The following is an 11,080-nucleotide window of genomic DNA, read 5'->3' on the forward strand; positions in this document are numbered from 1 at the left end:
TTCTCCAACTCCTGTCGACTGCCGTATAGTTTGGTCTGCAAGGGAGTTGGTGACGGCCACACTTCTTTTCGTTCCTCATCTAGTAAGGGACATCGCTGTAAGATGTGTTCCGCTGTTTGGTCTTCTTGACCGCAGGCACAGGTTGGTGATGGCGCCAGCTTGAACTTTCGGTTCATGTGAGCATTGAGCCTGTTGTGGCCAGTACGCAGCCTGATGAGTTTGACTTGCTGCTCTCTGGACAGTGTGTGGTAGTCATCTCTGTTTGTCCTTGGCCTCATCAATGCCTTGATGATTGTCTTCTGCTCACTAAAGCTGACACTGTTTTCAGGTTGGTCTTCCACGGCTCCTTCTTTCGCCAGCTCATCTGCCCTTTCATTTCCTGGTATCCCACAGTGTGCTGGTATCCACTGGAGGACAACTCTTCTGGTTTGTCTGACCATCTGTAATGCTTTGGCCAGCTGTGGGAGTTTGTCGTTCTCTAGGGCCTGAAGGACTGAAAGGGCGTCCGAGAGGAAGACAACTTGGTAGCAAGGGTCTGCGGAGTCCTGAACCAAGGAGGCGGCCTGCATGAGAGCTTCTGCTTCTGCTTTATAGTTTGTGCAGTGTTTGCCAGTGGCAACGCTGGATGTAGCTGTATGTCCCCCAGGGAACTGGATGAGAATGCCTGCACCTCCATTGAGCACGGCGTTAGTTGCTGATCCATCGGTGTATACATGGATCCACGCCTCTTTTGGGTACTGTTCGTCGATCAGGGCTAAGGTGAGTGCCTGTCGAGCTGTGTCATTCTGATCTTCTCCTGAGGTAACATGTGGAACACTGGTGCAGATCTGGATGCCTGGTTTCTCTGTTGCCTTGGGGGTTTCCTCTTCTTCTTGGGTCAGAGGTAGAGTGTTCTGTGGGAGGACTTCCCTGTACTGTCGAGAAAGTCTCTTGCTCTCGTGTACAAAACTGCTCCGTTTGAGCCGGTTCTTGGTGAGGTTGCTCAGTCTGTGCTTCATGGGGTGGTCGGGTAGGCACTTGAGCTTCTCGGCCTGTACCATAGTCTTGGCTTCTCTTCTCTGACAGAGGGGTTGGATGGTGGTAAGCTTCTCCATTTCCTTGATGGGCGTGGATTTCATTGCACCAGTGATGAGTCGGAGGGCCTGGTTTTGCACACGGTCAAGGGTCTGCAGGTTTGTCTTGGCTGAGGTTGACCACGCTGTGGAGCCGTACTCGAGGTGGGGTCTGATTGTTCCCTGGTATACTGTCTTCAGTATCTTCTCGTTCGCTCCCCAGGTGGTACCTGCCAGCTTCCTGAGTATGGCTAGCTTGCGCCGGGCCTTCGTCTCTGCCTGTGCAATGTGTGGTTTCCAGGTCTGCCGTCTATCAAAGGTGACACCAAGGTACGTTGCTTCTTCATCCTCTCTCAGAGGAGTTCCACCAAGCCTAATGGTTCCGGCTTTCTGCTTTGGCGACAGTGTGAATAGGGTGGTGGAGGATTTCTCCTTGTTGATGGAGACGCACCAATCTTCTGCCCATGCGTTCAGCCTATCTGCCGCTTGCTGCATTCTGTAGGTGGCAGTACTTGCGTGCTCCTCCTTGCACCAGATCACAAGGTCGTCTGCGTAGAGAGCAGCTTTGATCCCCTTGGGCATCTCAGACACCAGATCGTCGATGAAGAGAAGGAAGAGTGTGGGGGAGAGGACTCCGCCCTGAGGGACGCCATGACGAAGGAGGAACTTCTTGCTTTTGGTCTGGTCGACGTTAACTCTTGCCCTGCGGTTATAGAGGTAAGAGCGAATCCACTGGTACATGTTGCTGGACACGCCTTTCCTCAGCAGTTTTACAAGGAGTCCATCTTTCCAGACCTTGTCAAAGGCCTTCTGAAGATCTATCCAGGTGACGAAGACCAGCTTCTGTTCCTGAAAGGCATCTTCAACTTCTTGCGCCAGGTAAGTGACCTGATCTTCAGTGCTGCGGAACTGTCGGAATCCAGCTTGTTCAGGGGCGAGGAGGTTCCTGGATTCCAGGTACCACCTGAGGCGCTCGTTCACAATTCTCTCCAGGGTCTTCACAACACAGCTGGTGAGGCTGATTGGGCGATAGCTGGTGGCCTTCTTTGGATCCTTCCCTTTTTTTAAGATGGGGATCATGATCGCTTCTCGCCAGAGTTGTGGTAGCGATCCTTCTTGCCAGCTGCTGTTGAAGACCTCGAGTAGCTTGTTCTCTGCTGCACTACCAAGGTGGGTTAGCATCTCGTTGGTGATGCCGTCTGGGCCAGGGGACTTCTTCGCCTTTGACTTTTTCAGAGCTGAGTGCAGCTCGTGGAGTGTGAGTGGTTGACTCATGGCGTCCACTGTCGACTGTCTGGCAGGTCTCTCTCTTTTCTCTCTTCTTGCTTCTCTCTGTTTCTCGGGGCTAACATGGAGGTTGCTCTCAGCTGCATAGCTTTCAGCAAATTGGTTGGCAGCATGCTTTCCAGTTAGCACCTTCTCGTTCTCTTCTAATGTGATCTTTCCTCTGCTGGTGTTCTCATCATTCAACTGCTTGGTGAGCCTCCAGAGCTTTCTGCCATCCTTCTCAAGGTTCAGAGAGCTTGTTTTCTCTTGCCAGCTTCTCCGTCTTGCCTGTAGCTTCTTTTTGAGAAATTTGGCTTTGGCTTCCTGGAGGCGGATGTTGTTGTTTTGTGACGGGTTGACTTCTGCTTCCCTTCTGGCGTCTGCCAGATCATCATCCAGTTCCTGCAATTCATTGCTCCAGTAGGGCTTATAGTCTCTCCTGGCACCCCTGGGAATGGACTCACGCGCTGCTCTGAGGATGCTCATGTTGAAGTCCTTCGCCACCATGTTGATGTCTCGACCCTCGACTCTGATGTCTTTGGTGAGTTCGCTGGTGCGATGTCTAAAGAGGAACCAGTTCGCTCTTTTGTAGTTCCACCGTGGGAAGGAAGCTTCAGTGCAGGACTCCATGCCCAGGGTCAAAAAGACTGGCCGATGGTCACTTCCACCTAGCTGTTCTCCGACATCTCTGCTGGTTAGCTGGTGCATGTCTTCCGTGCAGAAGGCTAGGTCAGGAGTTGATGTAGTGTGCCATCTTCTGGAGTAGAATGTAGGGCAGTCAAAGGGACTGTTCAAAAGGATGAGACCTTTGTCGTCCTGCCAGTTCTCCACCTCTTCTCCTCTCCGATCCAGGTGGTCATATCCCCAACTCTGTGAATGACTGTTGAAGTCACCCACCACGATGAAGTTGGAGGCCTTTGCGGGGATCGTGTCAAGGGCGAGGTGTCTATCATTGGGGCAGTAGAAGTTGACAAGATGGAATTCTGATGTCTTCGTCTGGATTCGAATCACCTGATATTCGGAGTCCTCCATGTGCGTTTCTATCAAACAGGCATTGATGTTGTTCCTGATGAGGGTCAGGATTCCTCCTTTGCTTCGGTCTGTTCTGTCGGACCTAAGGCATTGGTAGCCTCTCACTTTGAAGGACTTTTGGGGTGTCAGGTGCGTCTCCTGAATACAGCAGATGTTGATGTTCTTCTCATGCAGGATATGCTCCAACTCTGTCTTCTTGTTCAGGATACTTTCTGCGTTCCAGTGCATGACCTGAAAAGGTCGCTGCTGACTGGGTTTCTTCCCGGTTGTGGTGGTGCCAGTCACTTTCCTCCCGCGTCCCCTGGCGTGACAAGACGGACGGGAGGGACCTCCAGTAGTTGGGGCTGGGTCCCTTTGAGGCATGGGACCCGACGCTGCTCCACCCTGGGGGGTCCTCAATGGGCGAGCGCCATTTCCATCTGTGCTGGTTGATTGTGTCATCATTTGCGTAAGTGCGTGTACCCGTGGTTTGTTAGAATGCGCCGTGCGGCCCGGGTCCTCCGTCTTCAGCATTCGGGGTTTTCTGTCGGGGTTACCTCACCCTTAGCTCATGGCCCGTACGTCCTACCCTGAGAGCACAGGGGGGAGGATTTGCCGGGATCCCACCCGGAGCCAGTTTGGTCCGCGGCCGCAAGCGGCTGATCTCCATATCTGAAGACCGTTCCCCTATCCGCCACCCGGGGACGCGCTGGGTTGGGGGTGGTCGCCCCACTGAAAATCCCACACTGGGTTAAGAAAGATCAGCCTGTCCCAGACTCCCCGCAGTAGAACATACCGTGGTTGAAGCAAGGCCCTGTGAGATCTACTCCCCGCAGTAGAACATACCGTGGTTGAAGCAAGGCCCTGTGAGATCTACTCCCCGCAGTAGAACATACCGTGGTTGAAGCAAGGCCCTGTGAGATCTACTCCCCGCAGTAGAACATACCGTGGTTGAAACAAGGCCCTGTGAGATCTACTCCCCGCAGTAGAACATACCGTGGTTGAAACAAGGCCCTGTGAGATCTACTCCCCGCAGTAGAACATACCGTGGTTGAAGCAAGGCCCTGTGAGATCTACTCCCCGCAGTAGTACATACCGTGATTGAAACAAGGCCCTGTGAGATCTACTCCCCGCAGTAGTACATACCGTGGTTGAAGCAAGGCCCTGTGAGATCTACTCCCCGCAGTAGAACATACCGTGGTTGAAGCAAGGCCCTGTGAGATCTACTCCCCGCAGTAGTACATACCGTGGTTGAAGCAAGGCCCTGTGAGATCTACTCCCCGCAGTAGAACATACCGTGGTTGAAGCAAGGCCCTGTGAGATCTACTCCCCGCAGTAGAACATACCGTGGTTGAAACAAGGCCCTGTGAGATCTACTCCCCGCAGTAGTACATACCGTGGTTGAAGCAAGGCCCTGTGAGATCTACTCCCCGCAGTAGAACATACCGTGGTTGAAGCAAGGCCCTGTGAGATCTACTCCCCGCAGTAGTACATACCGTGGTTGAAGCAAGGCCCTGTGAGATCTACTCCCCGCAGTAGAACATACCGTGGTTGAAGCAAGGCCCTGTGAGATCTACTCCCCGCAGTAGAACATACCGTGGTTGAAGCAAGGCCCTGTGAGATCTACTCCCCGCAGTAGAACATACCGTGGTTGAAGCAAGGCCCTGTGAGATCTACTCCCCGCAGTAGAACATACCGTGGTTGAAACAAGGCCCTGTGAGATCTACTCCCCGCAGTAGAACATACCGTGGTTGAAGCAAGTCCCTGTGAGATCTACTCCCAAGACTGAATATGTCTGTCCTTGACTTTTATTGATGGTGGGGGCAAAGGCTGGCCCAAAAAAAGTGTTTAGTTGCGTAATTCGTATCGCGAAACAGAGTATTCCCCGCGGTTCCCCGCGCCACCACGCTTAGACGGCACGTGTTGACAATTTTCTTCGACCAGTTTGTGCCCGGGGTCCACCTGACACCTACCAAATTTGAAGCAGATCCATCGAGAACTTTGGCCGTGCATCGCGAACACACATACACACACACACAGAGAAGCCGTCTCTCTCTCTCTCTCTCTCTCTCTCTCTCTCTCTCTCTCTCTCTCTCTCTCTCTCTCTCTCTCTCACACACACACACACACACACACACACACACACACATAATCACACCTCCAGTATTACGTACAGAATCAGAATCAGAATCAGAATCAGAATCAGAATTTATTGTCATTAAAGCACATAGCCTATTGACACATTCAAGATACATAAGTACAGGAAAAAAATAGCAATATAACATAACATACATGTAATACAAAACCAAGTGGAACAGGGTGAACAAAGAGGACCTGAAGATGAGCATAGGTTATTGAGGACAGTCGGAAGACGCATTGCATCTGCGTAGTTGAAAACAATCGTACACATATTTTGCCAATTGCCTTTGGATGTCGCTGTCCGTAAACAGAGAACTGACTCTTATTTCATCACTGCCGGTGGAAGTATTCGGTAATAACTGTTGCCTGAGATGAGCATACATTGTACATGAATCAAGGAAATGAAGTTCATCCTCCACCACTCCACAGTTTCTGCATAGTCTTTCCTCCCTTGGTGTTCCCGTGTATCTGCCCTTTTCGATTTCTAAGTCATGGGCACTTATACGTAGTTTGCTCATAGCCTGTCTGTGTTCTTGTGTTAGCAAAAGATAGGGTTGTAGAGAGTAGTCGTGTGACACTCCCTTGTAAAACTGTAGTTTAGAGGAGTTTCCTTCTTTTTTTGTCCTCCAGAGCCTGACAAATTGAGTTTCTACATGTTTTGTTAGCGCGTGTTTCAGTCTTGCCGGGTGTATTGTGCTTTGGTTTTGCCACACGTGTTTGAAGCCTGAGGAAGTCAGGAACTCGCGTACAAATAAGAGCCATTTATTTTCCTCTTTATGTTCTTGTGAGAGAAGGCTTGAGTAAGTTTGCCTAAGAAGCCCATGTTGGTCAGATTCCATGATGTGTAACCAAAATGATATGATCTGTCCCAATATTTTTGTGCTGATCGGAAATCTGCCCAATTCAGCCAGTACTGGGAAATTCATTGATTTTCTGTGTACTCCTAAAAGTTGCTTGCAGAATTTCATGTGTACGTTTTCATGCGGAAGGACAGTCGTTATACATTTTTCAAGGAGATTATTCTCAAGGTTCTGCGTGTCCTTTAAGTTTATATCTTTGCAGTAAGGGAGCCAAATTTCAGAGCCAAAGGTCAGAATAGGTGCAACTAATGTATCAAAGAGTTTCGCCATTACTGGGACACTTATGTTCTTTGTTCGTACTGCTCGTTTGAGCGAGTGCAGAGCTTTGCTCCCTTGTCGGGAGAGATGGTTCTGTGCCATTTTCATGTCTCCGCGTTTATTGAATATGATACCGAGATATTTGTAGTTGTCTGTAGTATTGATTATGGCATCGCCAATTTTGAAGAAGAGGGGGAGTATGGGTTCGTGCTTGGAGAAAACTATCACCTTTGTTTTTTCGCGATTAATTTGTAATCCCCATTTATTGCAGTATTCATGGAGGCTGTTGAGTTTGTCCTGTAATCCTTTCTTTGTAGTTGAGAGAATAACAATGTCGTCAGCATACATTAGGCATGGCACCGGAACGAGTCCAGCCTCATCCACAGTTGGGGAGTCGTGCAGTCTTTTAAGCTATCAACTATGTCATTAATAAAAATATTAAATAGTGTTGGGCTTAGAGTATTACCTTGGAGAACACCTTTTCTTACTGTGATTTCCCGCGATAGGCCGACTTCTGTCTTTGAGCATACGGTTGCATTATTATACATTTCTTGCACAACTTGCAGTAGTTTGCCTCCTATCCCTATCTCCTGCATCTTATATAGTAATCCTGTGTGCCATATACTGTCGAATGCCTTAGCGAAGTCAATGAAACAGCCGTACAGTCTGCCATTTGTAGTTCTGAGGGTATCATTGACTAGCTTTTTTAGGATGAACACTTGGTCTTGCGTTCGAGACGATTTTCTGAAGCCGGCTTGCTCTTTAGCTAGCAGGCTGTTGTTCTCGAGGAAGTTTGTTATTCTATTGTTAATGACCTGACAGAAAAAGTTTGCCATTGTGTTGTTAAGAGTGACGCCTCTGTAGTTACTAGTGTTGTGTGGGTCTCCGTTTTTGAATATGGGCACATTCACTCCTTTCTTCCATTGTTCGGGATATGTTCCATATTGTATTAACTGGTTGAAGAGCTGTTGTATGATAGGCCTCAATACAGGGAGACTTGTTTTGATCATTTCATTTGTAATACCGTCTATTCCTGGAGATTTTTTCAGCTTTATATTTCGAGCAGCCTTTTCTATCTCTGTGGCTGTTATTGGAAAATCTAGTAGGTTTGTTTGATGTGTTTGTTGAGCTATCTTTTCTTTCATGATTGAATCACGAGTACCGTCTATCTCGGTGTTTTGACCGAGCAGCTTCTCAAGGTGGGCAATCCATTTGGCTCCACTCACTTGCGTCTGGTTCCGGTTGTGTGCGGACTCTGAGTCCTTGAGTTGCTTAATTAGTTTCCATACAGAGGAAGGGTCTTTGTCCATTGCTTCATTTAACATTGTGACCAATGAGGTTTTGTAGGTTAGTTTCTTTTTTCGTAGTTGGCTGTTGTACTTTTTTCTCTGTGCAAAATATTTTTCTCTTACACCGCGGTTGAAGGGGTCTCTATTTAGGGCATTTAGGAGTGACCTAACTTCTTTTCTTTGTTTGTCACATTCGTTGTCAAACCATCTTTTGTTACATCTTCGTTTCTTAGTGTTGGCCTTTTTAGTTCGGCAGGTTAGTGATATATCGGCAGCCGATCGGAGAATATTTGTGAGCTCCTCAACACGAGTGTTTATGTCATCAGTATTCTGTGAGCATGTGCTGGTGGTATTGCTTAATTTTTGCTGCAAATTAAAAATAGATGTTTGAACTGGCGCTATGTTCAGTGCAGCTTGAAATCGTTTTGCTGATTCTTCAGTCCATATATATGAAACAGCCGCCGTGACCGGGGGTTTGGTTTTTATGCAGTTTGTTGTCCCTGTGGAGTGTAAGGAGAATGAACCTTCATCCTTATTTTTTGTACAGACAGGAAGATATATACATAATTCTAATGGACAGTGGTCAGAATATTTAGATAAGGCATGCACTGTCATGGAATGAACATCTTTCAATAGTGTGTTAGAACATATGAAATAATCGACAACACTCGCTCCAAGCGGTGTAATACAAGTAAAATGTCCTTGTAGATCGCCGATTGTTCTCCCATTGAGAATACACAGATTGTTATCCAGGCAGGCATCCACGAGTTTTCGCCCATTTTTTTGGACTAAAGCGTCCATCGATCGGCGAGCATGCACATTATCAATGGTGTAACACTCTGGCAGTGTGTATCTGTTTTCAGATTCAGAGTCATTAGTAATATAGTCCATTAGTAGACCGGTTCTTGCATTGAAGTCCCCACATATAATCACTTGTCCTTTATTAGAATATTCCTGGAGTTCTGCTTCCAGTCTTTCCCAGATTGCGGCACAGTGGTCCCGTCCAAAAGTGGAATACTCTGGAGGTGCGTAAATGCATCCCACATACACAGTCTCTTCTGTTCTGTGACTAATTTTAAACCATGCAGTATCGCTGTTATTTTCGGGTATAAATTTGACATGTTGTTTTATAGCATCCCTCACATATATAGATATTCCTCCAGATGCTTTTTGTGCTCTAGCACGTCTCTTTCTACAGTAATGCACAGGTACAAATCCTGGAATTGAAACATCCCGACAGTTATCTTTATCTAGGTGTGTTTCTTGCATACATATAAAATCGTACTTGACTAGTTTATCTATAATTTGCTGTTCCCTCAATTTATTCGTCCTTAAGCCATCTATGGTCTCTCTATATCCTTTGATGTTCCATGATAGGATTCTATAAGCTTGATGGGCACACATTCTGGTACGTTATACACATGTAAGATCGTCGGTGCCCTGCCCTAATAATCGTCTTCTAATAATAGGCCTTCTGACTAAAGTGTCACATTGCCATACTTTCTATGTGTTTACTTGCCGTTAGTACCATCTGTTGTGGTAGTGGCTTCGTTGTTCCCTCTGGTGGTGGTGGGCGTGGTCGTCGTCCCAGTTGTGGTGGGCGTAGTTGTTGTGCCGGTAGCGGTGGGCGTAGTTGTCGTCCCGCCGTTGAGGGTGATAGTCGTCTCTCCGACTGTTCCCCTTGTGTGGGGGATAATCCCTGTGTCGCCAGTTGTCATGACGACGCGGGGTGTGTGTGGGGCCGTAGTCGTGAATCTTTGCGTCGTGGTAGCTGCGGCGTTGGTTGTCGTCCTGACGACGCGGGGAGTGTGTCGGGTTGTAGTCGTTGGTCTGTGTGTCGTGGTAGCTGCGGCGTTGGTTGTCGTCCTTCCGTCTTCGCCTGGGCTGTTGGTGGTGGTCAGGTTGGCTCGTCCTTGTGTCGTGATGTTTCCTGTCATTACCGTTTGTTGAGCGGCGTGGAGACGGGTAGGGTCGCCTTTCTGCCTTTGTCCAGAACAGGGCGTGCACATGTCGGCCGATGTTCGCTGCTAGCACACTTGTTCCCCGTTGACTAGGGTGGGTGCCGTCTTGTCCCCAGTAACCCCGATTCGTTGATTTCAGGGTGGAGTGGTCAATGAAGGAAACCCTGTCTTCATCGTGTAGCTCTGCAAATACAGCCGCATTCAGCAGCTTGACCTTGGCGCTCATGTCCCTTTTTGCAGTTGTCGTTTCACTGATGACGACTTTTGTGGTCGGATAGCTTTTCAATAGCTGTTTTGTGGCGTTGATGATCAGGGGAGCAGTGTCTTCTGCGGTGCCAGTTTTCAAGTCGTTGACCCCGACATGCAGCAGCACTGCATCAGGTGTGGTAGCTTTTTGCTTTGCGATGCTCAGCTCACTGCATGTGTATTTTGCTACCTTGGTCACCCGGAGGCCGTACGAGTGGCCCAGTCTCTTTTCGTCCACTCCTTTCAAGACAGAGTCGTGGAACATGACGAGGTAGGGGAGGTTACTGTCAGTGTCCTCTTCTTCGTCGCTTTCGTCATCATCGCTTGTGCTGGAGTCCTGGGAACTAAGAGAGTTATTTTTCTCTCTTCTGGCCTCTCCAAGGTCACCGTGGGAGGGGGAGGGGGAGGGGGAGTTGGAGTGGTTCGGAGAGGGTCCGGTGATGGTGCTGCTGTTGGTGGGGAGGGTGGGTTTCTTGGGTGGGTGGTGGGGGGTGCTTTTCCTTCCCTTATTGGTCTGGGGGCTGCGGTCAGTCATTGATGGCGGTGGGATAAGAGCAGAAGCCGCCTCTAAGTATGAAGGGGGAATGGGGGTGGTGGTGGGGAGGCCAGTCAATGCAACATCTGTTTGGCATGCTGACTGCTGGGTGTGGGTTACAGCATCGACGCTGGCATCCTTGCCTGCGTTCCGCCGTGTGGGCTTTACAGCCTTTGCGATAAGCAGCGGCAGGGTTTCAGCTCTCGTCTCCTCGTTGCGTTGTACTTGTTCTGTCATATTACGCACACCCTCCGCAAGATTGTTCATGATTGCCATCATGTCTTGATGGTTAAACTGTACCATCTGATGCAGCGTTGTGTAGTTGTCACTGACATTGTCCGGGGAGTGGTGTGTAGTCTCCGAACTTTGTACAGTCTTTGAGGCGGTGCATTGGGCAGTGTATTCCTCTTCCATCCTTTCATCGATAAATGGTTTTGCACACACAGCACATGTATACTTCCTT

Source organism: Littorina saxatilis, linkage group LG17 (assembly GCF_037325665.1).
Source record: "Littorina saxatilis isolate snail1 linkage group LG17, US_GU_Lsax_2.0, whole genome shotgun sequence".
In the NCBI taxonomy this organism is placed as follows: Eukaryota; Metazoa; Mollusca; class Gastropoda; order Littorinimorpha; family Littorinidae; genus Littorina; species Littorina saxatilis.